Source organism: Pteropus alecto, unplaced genomic scaffold (genome assembly GCF_000325575.1).
Source record: "Pteropus alecto unplaced genomic scaffold, ASM32557v1 scaffold74, whole genome shotgun sequence".
NCBI lineage: Eukaryota > Metazoa > Chordata > Mammalia > Chiroptera > Pteropodidae > Pteropus > Pteropus alecto.
Window position 1 is genome coordinate 3024597 of NW_006436291.1, and position 12698 is coordinate 3037294.

At 55.9% G+C, this 12698-nt stretch overlaps 1 protein-coding gene across 1 annotated transcript in view; it reads right to left on the minus strand.

Annotated features, from left to right (window-relative positions):
• PTPRE (protein tyrosine phosphatase, receptor type E) overlaps nucleotides 1–10192 on the minus strand; it is a 93673-nt gene extending 83481 nt beyond the window's left edge. Inside the window, exons 1-2 of the mRNA XM_015590168.2 lie at nucleotides 9986–10192; nucleotides 3296–3318 (exon numbers count right to left, since the gene is read on the minus strand). The gene's annotated coding sequence lies outside the window, so the exon portion shown is untranslated. The remainder of the gene's footprint in view (nucleotides 1–3295; nucleotides 3319–9985) is intronic.
• Nucleotides 10193–12698: the final 2506 nt, after the last annotated feature.

Genomic DNA, 12698 nt, shown 5'->3' on the forward strand with positions numbered 1-12698 from the left:
GTTGGGAGAAACGCTTCTTGCTCAGAAAGGAAAGCCAGGGAATCCACGGATGCTGATAAAACCCCAGAAACAGAGCAAAGAAAGGAGGGACCCAGGACTCGAATCTCGTAGGGAGTTTTGGAAGCTTCTGTGCTGCATGCATTGTGCATCGTGCACCGTGAGCATCTTTCTGCGGGTCCAGAACCAGCACAGGACAGGGTGCCTGTCCCCACAGGGACAGCGCGGCCCAGCCGAGGGGGCAGAAGGCGCTTCGCGGGGATTCAGCGGCCCTGGCGGAACGTACACTTTTACCCCTTCATGTTATTTATTTATTTTTTCCCGCCATGATGACCATTCAGACCGATGCCAAGGAAGAAAATCACACGTATTCAAACTGACAGGAGGAAGCGCAGACTGCCACGGAGGACCAGGCTGGCGAATGAACACTCCAAGTTCATTTCTAAACTAAACGCACTGCTACTTCACACGAGCGCTGAATTTGGTTTGCTTTTATTCCTCTGGTATTTCGATGAACCGAGGTGAACTAGGCAAGTTACGTATCATTTCATTTTACTTGCTGGCGGATGCCCTCCGGTATGACAACACGAGACACCAACGAGCCTGGAGGAGATATCTAAGCCCTAACTCTGCGCCTTCTAGAAATTCTTCGTTCCGAAATTCTGTTGCTTTATTTAGATGCTGTGCCACTAACACCCACCGGGTTGCAACAAACATTCTCCTCTTGAAGAAACTTTGGTCATATTGGATGATCAATAACCAATACGAACTATAGTATCATGTCCCAAGTTTCCTTTTAAATACTAAAAAAGGGGGAGGGGGCGGGGAGAAAAACAGGATGGCGGCTCTGCTAAAAACACTCCTCATTCCAGTTTAACCGGGGAAAAATTTGACTCTTTCTTTTTTTTGGAAGTCAAATCTTAACATTTTTTAAATGAAACATCATTTATTGTTGGAAAGGGAACTCTTTTGATATCCGTTATAGTACCGGCATATACGTCACTACCCAGTTAATGCCTTCTTTAAAAGTTAAAAACGATTGCCCTAATTTCATGATGGTGTTTGTAATAACAATTTTATTAAGTGCTGACTTTGGGTCGTCTTGCTTAAATGGCACGATAATCCTAGGAAGTGACTGGCAGATGAGAGAAAAGGAGCGTCCCGCAGTCTGTATGTTCCCTCGGCAGGTACCTGCTGGGCTCCTGCTCTCAGCTGGCCAGCGGGTGGACGGTGGCTAGGGGGGACTGGGGACAACCCCCAACCTCAGGAAGCTTAATCTCTCCCGCCCTGCCCAGCAGGAGCTATTTACTTAGCTCTAACAGACTCAAAAGCAAGTTTCTAATTCCACAAACTAGCAATAAAATCTTTCTGTTAGTTGAAATCCTGAAGCTCTGGAACAAGTCTCATTGCTAACGCAGTGAAAATGCCATGGGCTAAAAGGCCAATCTGATGCCCCACCCTGCGGCCCAGCGGGAAGGCTCCAAGCGAAGGCGGGGAATCGGGCAGCCAGGAAGGGGGTTTGTGCCCCCAGCATTCTTTCTTCATCTCGAAGAGAGAGATTCCTGAATCCAGAAACACTTCTGCTGAGAACTCACAGCTTCCTACAGCAGAACTTCACTTTCCTCTTGAAACAGAGGCCAAGGATGGGACCAAGGAGAGGCAGATGCCACCCAAAGCTGCTTTGGCTCCCAAGTGTCCGTGGAGACGGAGGTGAGATGCCGGCTGGCAGACAAACGCTCAGTGACCGCTGGCCTGCGGACGAACCGCTCAGTTTGTTGCTGGTTTTGAGACAATGCAGGGAGGTGGGTCACAGAATCACCGCCGCGAGAGCTGCTCACCTCTCCTGGCAGCGGGCCAACCTCCCAAGAGGCCAGAAATCCTGGGCTCGGCTGGGAGGCCGGACTGGGTGCCGAAGGGCTGGTGCTGAGCCAGACCCTCGGAACAAACCACAGTCTGTGCCTTGTACTGTGGGAGGAGACGCGTCTTGGGGGGCTGACCCTCAGAGATCTCATTCCAGCATGGCGGGGTCCACTGCTTTTGATGGGCACGTTGCACGTCCATCCACAGAGATACGAATGAGCCAGGACCTCTCAGGCCGCATTCTGACACAACGAGAGGCTGTATACCTCTTGTCACTAAGTCTCTATTCCGTTAATATCATCCAGTAGTGGCCCCTCTCTTTGATCCCACGGTTGACACTTGCCCGAGGAGATCACGCCATTCAGAACGGACGACGTCCAAGGGCGACGTGATGGAGAATGTGGACAACGCAGTCGGGTCAGCGGGTAGCAAAGGGAAGCTCTCCTAGTCCCTGTCTCGATACACTGGTGACTCTATGGGACACTCCTTTGAGACAGGGAGCGACCGTGCATGTAACAAACGTGCATTTGATCACTCGGGAATAACCGCAGCATGGACATCCCGGTAAAACGGTGCCACCGAGGGCAACCCCCAAAAGAGAGGGCGAGCAAGGCCACACGATTGACGCATCGACTGTGGGATAACTCAGAGCAGGGTCCGAGTATTTCAAACAAGGCGACGCGTTTAAGAAACAAAACTTCCAGCTGCCCACGTCCTGGGCCCCTCACTAAAGGTAGGCATGAGCAGCACGGCAGGCCAGGGGCTGCCTGCCCCCACGCAGCCGCCACCCCCCACGCTGCCGCCACTTCGAAAGCTCTCGCTCTCTTTAGGGACTTGGCACCAAATAAGCTGAGTCAGTAGAACGCAAAAAGGTAATGGCATTCTTTTTGCTAAATACTAGGACATTAAGACCAGGGTGTGTGGCCTGGACCTCAAAAGGCATAAAACCATGTGATGACGACACTTTTTAAAATTTTTTTTTACCCAAACTGCAATCCAGAAAAGCCCCTTTTCAGCAGCCCTCCCCACCGCAGGTCATTCGAGAAGCAATTAATTCGAGCGCGGCTCTGTGCTCCTGTGTTCCCTTACAGCCACCGAACGTGTGCCTTTGAGATAAGCCAAGGCCCCTCACCACGCGAGAAGTCGGTAGAAGGAAAGCATGTGGAAATTGTGTTCTCGACAATACAGTTCAGAATACTGAACGGCTGAGCCAGGTTTTAAATGCAAAAAAAAAAAAAAAGAAAGAAAAAAAATGATGTAACGAGAAGTGTGATGTGAGCCCATGCGAGACATTTAAGGCATAAAACTCAAATGCGACACGCTGACCACATGGCCGCCTTTCTCCAGAAGATAATGTCTCTCTAGCAATTAAACCACACACATTTTTTTAGCTAGGTGACTACACATGAGAAACAATTTTTAAAAATTTTGTACTCACCAAGGGAAAACTCAGGCTATAGTCTGAAAAAGAAAGAAAAAGAGAGAGTTAGTTTCCTGGTTAACAGGTGTCAGCGGCTAATTCTAGCCGCTCCTTTCTCTACAGCACTGGCGGCCTGTGGCCATTTTTGCCTCATCGTTCATGTCTCCTCGAAGCCTTTTTCTCTGCATGAAGATAAATTCTTTTTGCTATAATCATCAGCTTTCAAAATGGTCCTGCCCTAAACTGTTTTGTCATCTCTGGTTGTCAGCTGATAATGGAGTCTGCTGGCTGACCTAGATCTGCGATGCTTGGAATCTAGCCCCAAGGTGTCCGGTTGGTCAGCTGCCCCTTCTGTAGCCTGCAATGCCCACTCCAACCGAGGAAGTCCCCTCAGCCCATCTTCCCTAGGGAACAGCCTCCTAACACCTGCTTGGGGTGGCTCCTCGCCCCAGTTTTCCAGCTTAATCGTTATTCGGTTGGCTCATTCTCCATTAATTTAACAACTCGCAGGTTCTTTTTAAAAACAGTTTTATTGAGATATAACTTACGTACTGTAAAGTACACAATTCAACGGTTTGTAGCACATTTACAGTTTCGCAACCATCAACAAAACCTAACGTTGGTCCATTTTCATCATTCCCCGAAAAACCCAGTGCCCATTAGCTCATTCGCTCCCCGGCCCACCCTCTCCCCGCCCCCATCCCCTGGTGACCACCGACCTACTTCTCACCTCTGGAGTCCCCATTTCTAGACCTTGCACGTAAATGTGGCCCCACAACATGTGGCGCTTACGACTGGTGCTTTCACTGAACACAGTGGCTTTGAGGCTCACGCATGGCGTACCGCGGACCAGGGCTTCGTTCCTTTCTGCGGACGAGCCCTGTTCTTTGGATGGGTGTGATGCGTTTTGTTTAGCTCGCCCTCAGCTGACAGACATGGCTCCCTGGCTCCTGTGTGAGCAGCCAGCAGGGCGGCCTCGTACGGGGGTGAGGGCTGTGACCCTAAGCCCTGCCCCTGCCTGTGGCTGGAGACCGTGTCAGCTGTCATCCCACATCTGCACTGAGAGACAAGGGACTCACGTTTGGATCGAAAAGCGAACACCGTGCACGGCGCTCTCCACCCAAACAGACAACTTCTCATCGCGGTCATGGCCAGGCTGGAGATTTTTAACAAAAGGCGGTGAGGGCTCTACAGCACACGGCTGGAGCAGATTGTCGTGCCAGCTACGAAGCCGACCTGTGAAGCAGGCTCAAAGCCGAAGAAGCAGAAGCGATTGTTCCGGTCACTAAGGAATTTTACGTCTGCTTGGGCAAGTCCACAGCTGACATCATTCTTGACGGTGGGAGACTGAATGCTTCTCCCACCCCCAACTCTGGGCAAGCCAAGGCTGTCCACTCTCACCGTCATATTTAACATTGGACTGAAAGTCCTGGTCAATGCGATAAGACAAGAAAAAGAAATCAAAGACGTAGAAATTGGGAAAAGAATAATACTTCCTTAATTCTCAAATGGCATAACTGTCTACATAAAAAATTCCAAAAACAATCTTCAAAAAAGCAACTGAGGATCGATCTGTGGAGCAACATATGAAGCCACCGAGTCCCCAGAATGCAGCGGAGCCCAGTGTGACAGAAAAGAAATGGCGGAGGGTGAGGGCACTGAGTGTGGCAGCGGGTGATCGCCGGGGAGCTGGCGGAGGGTGAGGGGCACTGAGTGTGGCAGCGGGTGATCGCTGGGGGGTTGGGAACTGCCTTTTTTTTTTTTTGTAGGAATAACTTATTACAAGAGCCTACCCCTTCCAATCCCCAGAAAGAACCTAAGATGCTGGAAAGAGTGACTCACGGTGGTTGCCTGGGGCCAAGCATGGGGACAAGTCAGGGGTGGAAGGGACCCTTACTATTTCAGGAGGACTGACAGAAGGCCCCAAACTACCTTCCAATGCAATGTCGAGTCATGGGAACATAAAATAAAACCCAAAGATAAGCAGCAGCGTATCATCTGCTGAAGCAGGGCCGTAGGCTTGAGTCAAACCAAATGAAACCACAAGGGAAAATCCAGTCGGGTGGGGAGTCAGGCGGGCACCCCGTCAACAGCTGGTGAAATAACTGAGCGAGCGTGATTGGCTAAATCCCAAACGCACATGAATAATCATTTTGAATTAAACTTCGAGCGAATGTTTTATTTAAAACACACACACACACACACACACACACACACACACACACACACAGCAAGAATACATGGAACAGCGGGCTCTGCAGATAGCTCCCACATTGTATTGGTTTGGGGCTCACACATGTCAGCGTGAAACCACAAGTAGCCATTTCTCCAAGTACAGAAGTAGCACAAACACCAAGCAACCAGAATATCCGCTGCAGTCAGCCCTGGCCACGCGAACGCTTTCTTTAGCCCGAGGCTCCGAGGCAGATGGCCACCATCCTAGGAGCAAAGCGTTGGAAGAGGCGAAATAAGCACATTACAAGACTGAGGGCCGGGAGACTGGACCCCATGGACACGCCTCTTGGGAGGGGGGTGTCCCTGTGCAGGGTGCACAGTGTCACTCCACAACTGGAATGCTTCCTGGTCTTAGGGGGCACCGTCCTCCACACCAGGGGACAGAGCTGTGAGATCAGTCGGTCGGTCGAGCGCCTCGGCAGCCGCTTATGTTGCTTTCTCACAGCACGTGGCCGGCCCCAGGGAGCCCCCCGAGTCCCAGTTTAAGGATGAGAAGCAGAGAGCCGGCGAGCTCCGTGACCGGTGTCACGCCGAGCAGGGATGCGGGCATCGGGGCTGCTGAGACCGCCCTCGGCTCGGGGCCGCACAGGGAATCCGGCCCACGCCGCGGTTCGCACCTGCGTGCTTGTTTCGTTCTGTCTCCTTCCCCCTGCGTGAAGCTGTCATTCCCTCAGGGACCGTGTCTTCCTTGTCTTCACATTCTTAGTGTCAGGGGCCCTGCCTGCCAGCAGGGGGTCCCACGAAGGGCATTCTGTTCAGAGTGACATCGGTACTAGAGAACTCTTTATAATCCCCTCTGACTCTAGAAGGGGCTCCACTGTGGTCTACGGGCCAGAAAGATCTAGAAAGGCCCAGGCTGGCCGCAGACATCCTGTGGGGAGCAGTGGGTGTGTGGGAGCAGCCTGGCCCTCTAAGACCTGGACCCTCTGGCCATGGAGGGGCAGCGGTCTGCCCCGAGCACAGGCCCGGCCGGTGTCTGTGCCGGGAGCAGAGGCAGGGCCGGTACCCGGCTAAAGCCGGGAGCGGGGTGGCGTGAGGACAAGGGACAGGGGAAGTCCACCACGGGGGCGGAGGGGGGGAGGGGCAGGCACTCCTGCAGGAAGTGGCCTCACTCCGGGGCGTGGTCCTGATCTCTCACAAGATACGGAAAGACCCGGCCGCGTTATTGTGCATCCAAACTTTGCAAAAAGGAAACTAAAACCACAGCGTTTAGAACTGATCCACTGGAACTGTTCCATTTAAGAGAACAATGCAAATTATTTCTGACTTGTCAAGTTCTGAGAGGGTCAGAACTGGGCAATCTTTCCAAACTCGGACGAGAGTTAAGCCTCTGTCATCCAGATCATTGGCCCGAAGCCTCATAAACATTCCTGTGGGGGAAGCGTACACCACTGAGGGTATCTCTACAAGCTCCTTTTTTCAATGGGCAACAGCATTTAAACATTTTTTGGATGTGCGTTTACATTTTTAAAAAGTCTGCATATCTATTTCTACACGTGTAGTGCATCTAAAACGCAAACTTTACGACGGTTAGCATTTTATAAGCCACGGGCACACAAATAAAAGTCCAGATCATGCAGCTAAACACCATGAACTGTGGCCAGGCGCCATCTCGCCAGGCCCCGTCCCGGCTGCGTTTCAGGCTCTCGCATTTCCCAAAAGGCACTGAGGTGTCTCGAGCAGTCAGCTGGTCAGCACGTTGGAATAGGAAGACGTGTCACGCACCATCGATCGGGATGACGCAGACGATTCACTTAGGCGGACCGCCCAGAGAGCAGGGAAATCACGTGCGCTGGCCGTGCCCGGGTCGGGGACCCGCGCAAGGGCGCAGCTGGGTCTTCCCGGTGGAAGCTCCCTAAACGATGAGGGGTTCGGGAGACCCTTATTCTGCCCACCCCACAGCCAGCACGTCAGCTTGAAGAGAGGTGGGGGGATCCTTAAAACAGCGACGCTAAAGCGGGAGAGAAGACCCATTTTCTCAGCCGCCCCATTTTGTCCACCTGTGACCAGCGAGCTGGACTTCTAGAAACACGGCACCTTGTAAGAATTATTCATGGGCAGCTGCTCAGCCAAGAGCCACATCCATGCCCTGGAAAACTCCCACGGGCGAAAAGCAGATGTCATTGGAAATGTTCTGGACCTGTCAGAAACAGGGGCCGCCGCTCTGTAGGAGATGGTTTTAGCTAGTCAGCAAGTGTGCAAAGGGAAACCGCTCGGAGCCCTCCGCCGGTCAGCGGGTGACGCTCCTTCAAGCGTGTCACCTCCTCGGAGGTGTGCCACTCCGTAACAGGGTCGCCTGGGTGCCTGCCCTCCCTCGCCCCTGTTCTTAGTTTCGCACCTATGACCAAGCCTGCTTCACTGTGCCACACCCTTCCCACACCGTGGGGTCCCACCCTGAACCCCAGCCCCACAGACCTCTGGCTTCCTGGGTGCTGGCTTCTGTCCCCACACCATATGTCATGTGACTGCAGTAAACCGAGTCAGCGCAGCCATGTCCCAAGACAATGCCGGCTGACTCCCTGCCCCCGGAGGAGCCCAGGGTCCGGGGCTGCAGAGGGGGCGCCGTGCCCAGGGGACCCCGACTCGTCCGGGTGCATCGGACCTGCCCCGTTCCAACGTCGCACGTCGGCGTCTCCCTCGTTTGCAGAAACCACGCGGTGCGCTTCGATCGCTCTCCTTCCCTCCACTACTGCTCGTCCGCTGGACGACGAGGACGGAGGCACAGTTATCCATTAATGGGAGAACTGGGACCGGTGGGCCGCGGCCGGGCCCTCGGCCTGCTTGGAGATGTCATTTCATCACGTATACCCAGGGCCGGGCTTTTTCCAGTAAAAGCAGAGACACAGCCCACGTGCTCAGGACAGTGCCTGGTTCGGGGAGGACCAGGACCCTGGGCCGAATGACGAACGAAGGACGATGTGACTCCTGCTGCTGCCCAGCACTCGCGAGGACCATTCCCGCCTCCAGGCGACTCTAACACTGGGCTGCCCCAAGGTTGGCGCCAGGGGCCAGGTGTATCATGGCACCCGTAGAGCGAGAAGGGGCCCTGGGGACCCCCTCGAACGCACCTGAGCGTCTCTGCCAACTGGGTGGGGTGGGAACTGAGTCAGGGTGGAGTGACCTCGCCCAGGAACGGCTGCGTGTCCAGCTCCCACATATCGTTGCTCACCTTGCCTGAGCCTTCGGCACGCTCACCCGACACAGTCCTCCTCGCTCTGGGCGGGGAGTGGCTGGGGCCAGGAGGGCAGCGAGGCCTGTCTTACTCGTCCCTCTGGGCTCACATTGTGAAAGGCACTGAGGACAGGTCGTCGGGCGTGCGACGCTGACGGTGACTGAACGCGGAATCTGACTGGAAAGACACCTTTTCTTGTTCTAAGTCACGGTCGGTGAGCCTCAGAGAAACCGATTTCCCTCGCAGAGTCAGACAGTGAGCTGGCGGGAGTCGGCGCTGTTTCTGGAGCACCGGTGTGAAATGCCCCCGCCCCGCCCCAGGATGCCCTGGGCCTGCGACGAGGTCCCCACGCAGGCGTGTGCAGGGCTTGGCGGGTGACTGTGCCAACGCTCGGCCGTAAATAGCAGTGAGCTGCAGAGGCCCGGGACAAAGTGACGGTCCCCAAGGCAGCCTAGCGGGTGAGCCATGGCGTCGAGTAATTAATTATTCAGGAGGCTCCTTTTCCCCGGGGGCCCAGGATGAAGAGAGACTTACGTCGCGCTTCTTAATTTAAAAATAGCAATTGTTGCTGTTAATTAAAATGTTGGTTACCAGCGTCCTATACGAGTGGCAAAGGGACAAGTCAGGGGGTCTGTCTGCTTCGCCAGCACGGATGCCCGGAGCTTTGCCCTTACACGGTAATGACCGCCGCTAGCGAGCAGCGGAAGCGGCGTTTCTGCGGACCGGGCAGCACGGCGGAGAGCGGGCCGCGCCGGCAAACAGCCCTCGGGATCGTCCGGCGGAGCTCAGAGGTGCCCGGGGGACAGAACCTGGACAGCGAGAGGCCGCGAGCGACCGACACGCAGTGCACAGACGCCCTCGGACTCCAGGGGTCCCCTTCCTGCTTCCAACGCCGGACTCCCCTTCCGGCGGCCCCTCCGACACCCACTGCAAGCTGATTCTCAGTGGCGTCCGGGGGGTGCTTTGCAGAGCCCCCTCGTCCACCGAAACCCTCGTTTCCACTTCGGCCCCTTCCTCCTGCCGCTCCCGAGGCAGAAAGGTTCCCCAAGCCGCCCGCGGCTGTCCGAGCCCTGCCCTGTCCCGGCCACCATGCCGCGTCCTCCCGGCCGCCCGAGTGACAGCTGTGCTCAGCCACGCCTCGCCAGCCTGTCCTCCTCCGGCCACACCGTCAGAGCCACATGACGCAGCAGGACAGCGGGCGAGGGTCAGGCCCCATGGGCCGCCTTCTCTGCTGCTCTGAGTACGTCACACAGGCATGAGCCACATCTCACAAAGGACACGAGCACGGTGGAGACGCTCACCCAAAGGCGGACTCGGTGGCTCGGCTGCTGCTCCCCGAAGACAGAGCCGCCATCTCTAGCCTGAACTGATCACACAGACGGCCCTGCGCACACCCCAGCGACTCGGAAAACACTGCTGGCTGAATGCGTAAATGCGCTAACCCAGTTGTTACAGTCGGTTGAGCATCTACTATGGGCTCCTGCTCTGCCCAGCAGTGAGGATTTTAAAAACGACAGGGGCGGGGAGGTTGAGGGTGTTCGCCCTGGATGGTGTCCAAAGGCTTATGCACAGTCCGCTGACGCGCAGCGTTGAGGGGCGGCCGCGGCGAACCACGGGCTACGGCAGACGGAAGCGGCGGCACCCGACCCGCGCCGGCCGGCGTCAGGCATCTGTCTCAAGAACGAGGGGCCCAGACGGACGACACGAACAAAGGCAAGCAAGCTGGAGGGTGCGTGGAACAGCGTGGAAATGGCAGATCACCGGAAACCTGGCTTTGACCTTGGAGCAAGTCGCGTGACCTTTCCGAGCGTTAGTTTCCTCACCTTGGGGACGGGGATACCTGTCCTTACCGTGCCGGCCCCAAGCCGGAAGTCCGCTGGCCTGGGCGAAGGCGTGGCCAGCAAGGTCACTGCGGTGGCCCCACGGAGGAGAAACGACGGGAGCGGCCTGGGCACGGACGGCGGATCCGTGAGCGACAGGGGGGCCATTCCGATGGCCCAGGTGAGGGACGGGAGGTACCCCGGATGACGATGGCACCAGGGACAGAGCTGGGTGACCGGCTAGTTAAAGATCGAGGGCTGAGCCCACCGCCTTGGGAGACACGGGTGAAGAGCAGGGAAGGGCAAGGAAGGGTGGACGGTGGCCTCCCGCCTGCCTTGGGAGTGGGCCGGTCACTCATGGAGGCGGCTTCCGGTCTCGGAGCTCCCGGAGGCGGCCTGCACGGCCACCCCTCACAGACACCGGAGGATGTCTGGCATCATAAGGAAAGAGAAAAAAATCTTGCTGAAAACGGTTTGGTTCTTTTTCAGGGACGTGGTACTCCGAGCGGAGGCGTTTGTTAGCTATTTCTAAAAAAGGCTTTGACAGCTAGTAAACCAGAGAACTGAAAAGTCTGTTAATAACCAGTGACTTTTGTCCAAAAAAAAAAAAAACCCACACCCAGAAATTTGGTTTAAGGACTTCCCCCGGCTAACCGGCGGATCTGAACCCTAGCTCTGAGACGGTGAGGGGCTGGAGGGCCCCGAGCATCAGCTGCGTCGTTTTGAAGAGGAAAAGCTAAATGTCTCCGTTTAACACGAGTTCACAATGAAAGGCGCTTCCTGGGATTTGCACATCACCGAGCTGGGGCGAAAACGTCCCCAGGCTCAATGCCGTCTGTCCCTGGGGACAAGCACCTAATTTTCCTCCCCGCCGGCGCCACTGGAAAAGTTCCGTGAACTTGTAATTCATCCCTTCTCCCCGTGGAGGAACACTGCGGTATTCAGTGGAAAACAAAAACAGCTTTATCCCCCAAACACGCAGCGCTCCGTGCTGGGGCGACACGTGGTCGCAAACGTGGAACCAGGACAGTCGGCCTGGTGCGCCGACTGTCCGCCTCCAAAGGCCAGCCCTCCTCCGCCCCCGGGAGGCGACGCACGCATCCTCCGCAAGGAAAATTATTTTCTTTCTTTACTACTCAAGGTATCATCTTAAAATGTTTGGATCTGAGCGGCTCCCATGGTCTGCGGAATCCCAGGCGTTTGGGTCAATGAGGCCGGAGGCGGAGGGGCCGGCTCGTGTCTCCCACACGGTGGGCACGCCAGGCCCTCGCCCGCCCTAGGCACGGCCAGCGGTCTGCCCCTGACCCCAGCCTGGGGGAGGGAGAATTGCAGCGCGTACGCTCCCCGACCCGGAGTCTGCCGCTGCCCCAGGGGAGGCTGGGTGACCCTGGGCAGACCCCTGTCCTCTCGAGACGTTAGCGGCCTTTACACACGAGGTCATGGACAGCTTCAGATGACAATCCAAGGACACGGCGTTATGTGAACGAGCTCGTAAACCGTGACGGTGACAGGGTGAGTCCAGGGAAGGGATGGCTCTGGATGGAAAGCCACTGCTTGACCCCTGGGGTGGGGGGGCGGTGGCGTGAGGTCGAAGCAGTGCCTGTGGTCAGTCAGGAGCAGTGCTGGACACTGTCCACCCAGGAACCCGCCGAATCCTCACGATGACCTCTTTTCCTTCATGGGGGTGCGTGAGATACGCAGCACCGAGCCCACCACGGTCCCTCACTGAGGTCAAGTGGAGGGGATGTTAGTGAAGTAGAAAGAATATTAGGAAATCGTGATGCCACAGAAACCAGCTGAGGAAAGCGGTCACAACGACCCGGGAGCAAGTGCCACAAGGCCACAAGGTCACGTGGTCAGCAAGAGGTTAAGCCGGAAACCGCTTCCAGCCGGACGCGCGCTCTCCGACGCGGTGTGACGACACCCCGCGTTAGGGACGCCGTCCCTTCCTGGGAGACCAGCTGCATGCACAGCAGTGGTCCCCAGGGCCATGGCAGAGGACGTGGTCACGACCCGGGAACACTCCCGCTCCCACGATGCTCTCGTGGTCACAAAGCGCCACTTCCTTAAAAAGCCAGCACTGTTTGTCTGATGTGCCATGGCCGAGGACACCAAAACACCATCTTCCCGCCTAAGCCCAAACTCAGATCTCAGATTCACGAGCAAATTCATAAAAAGCCTGGCTTGTTTAAAA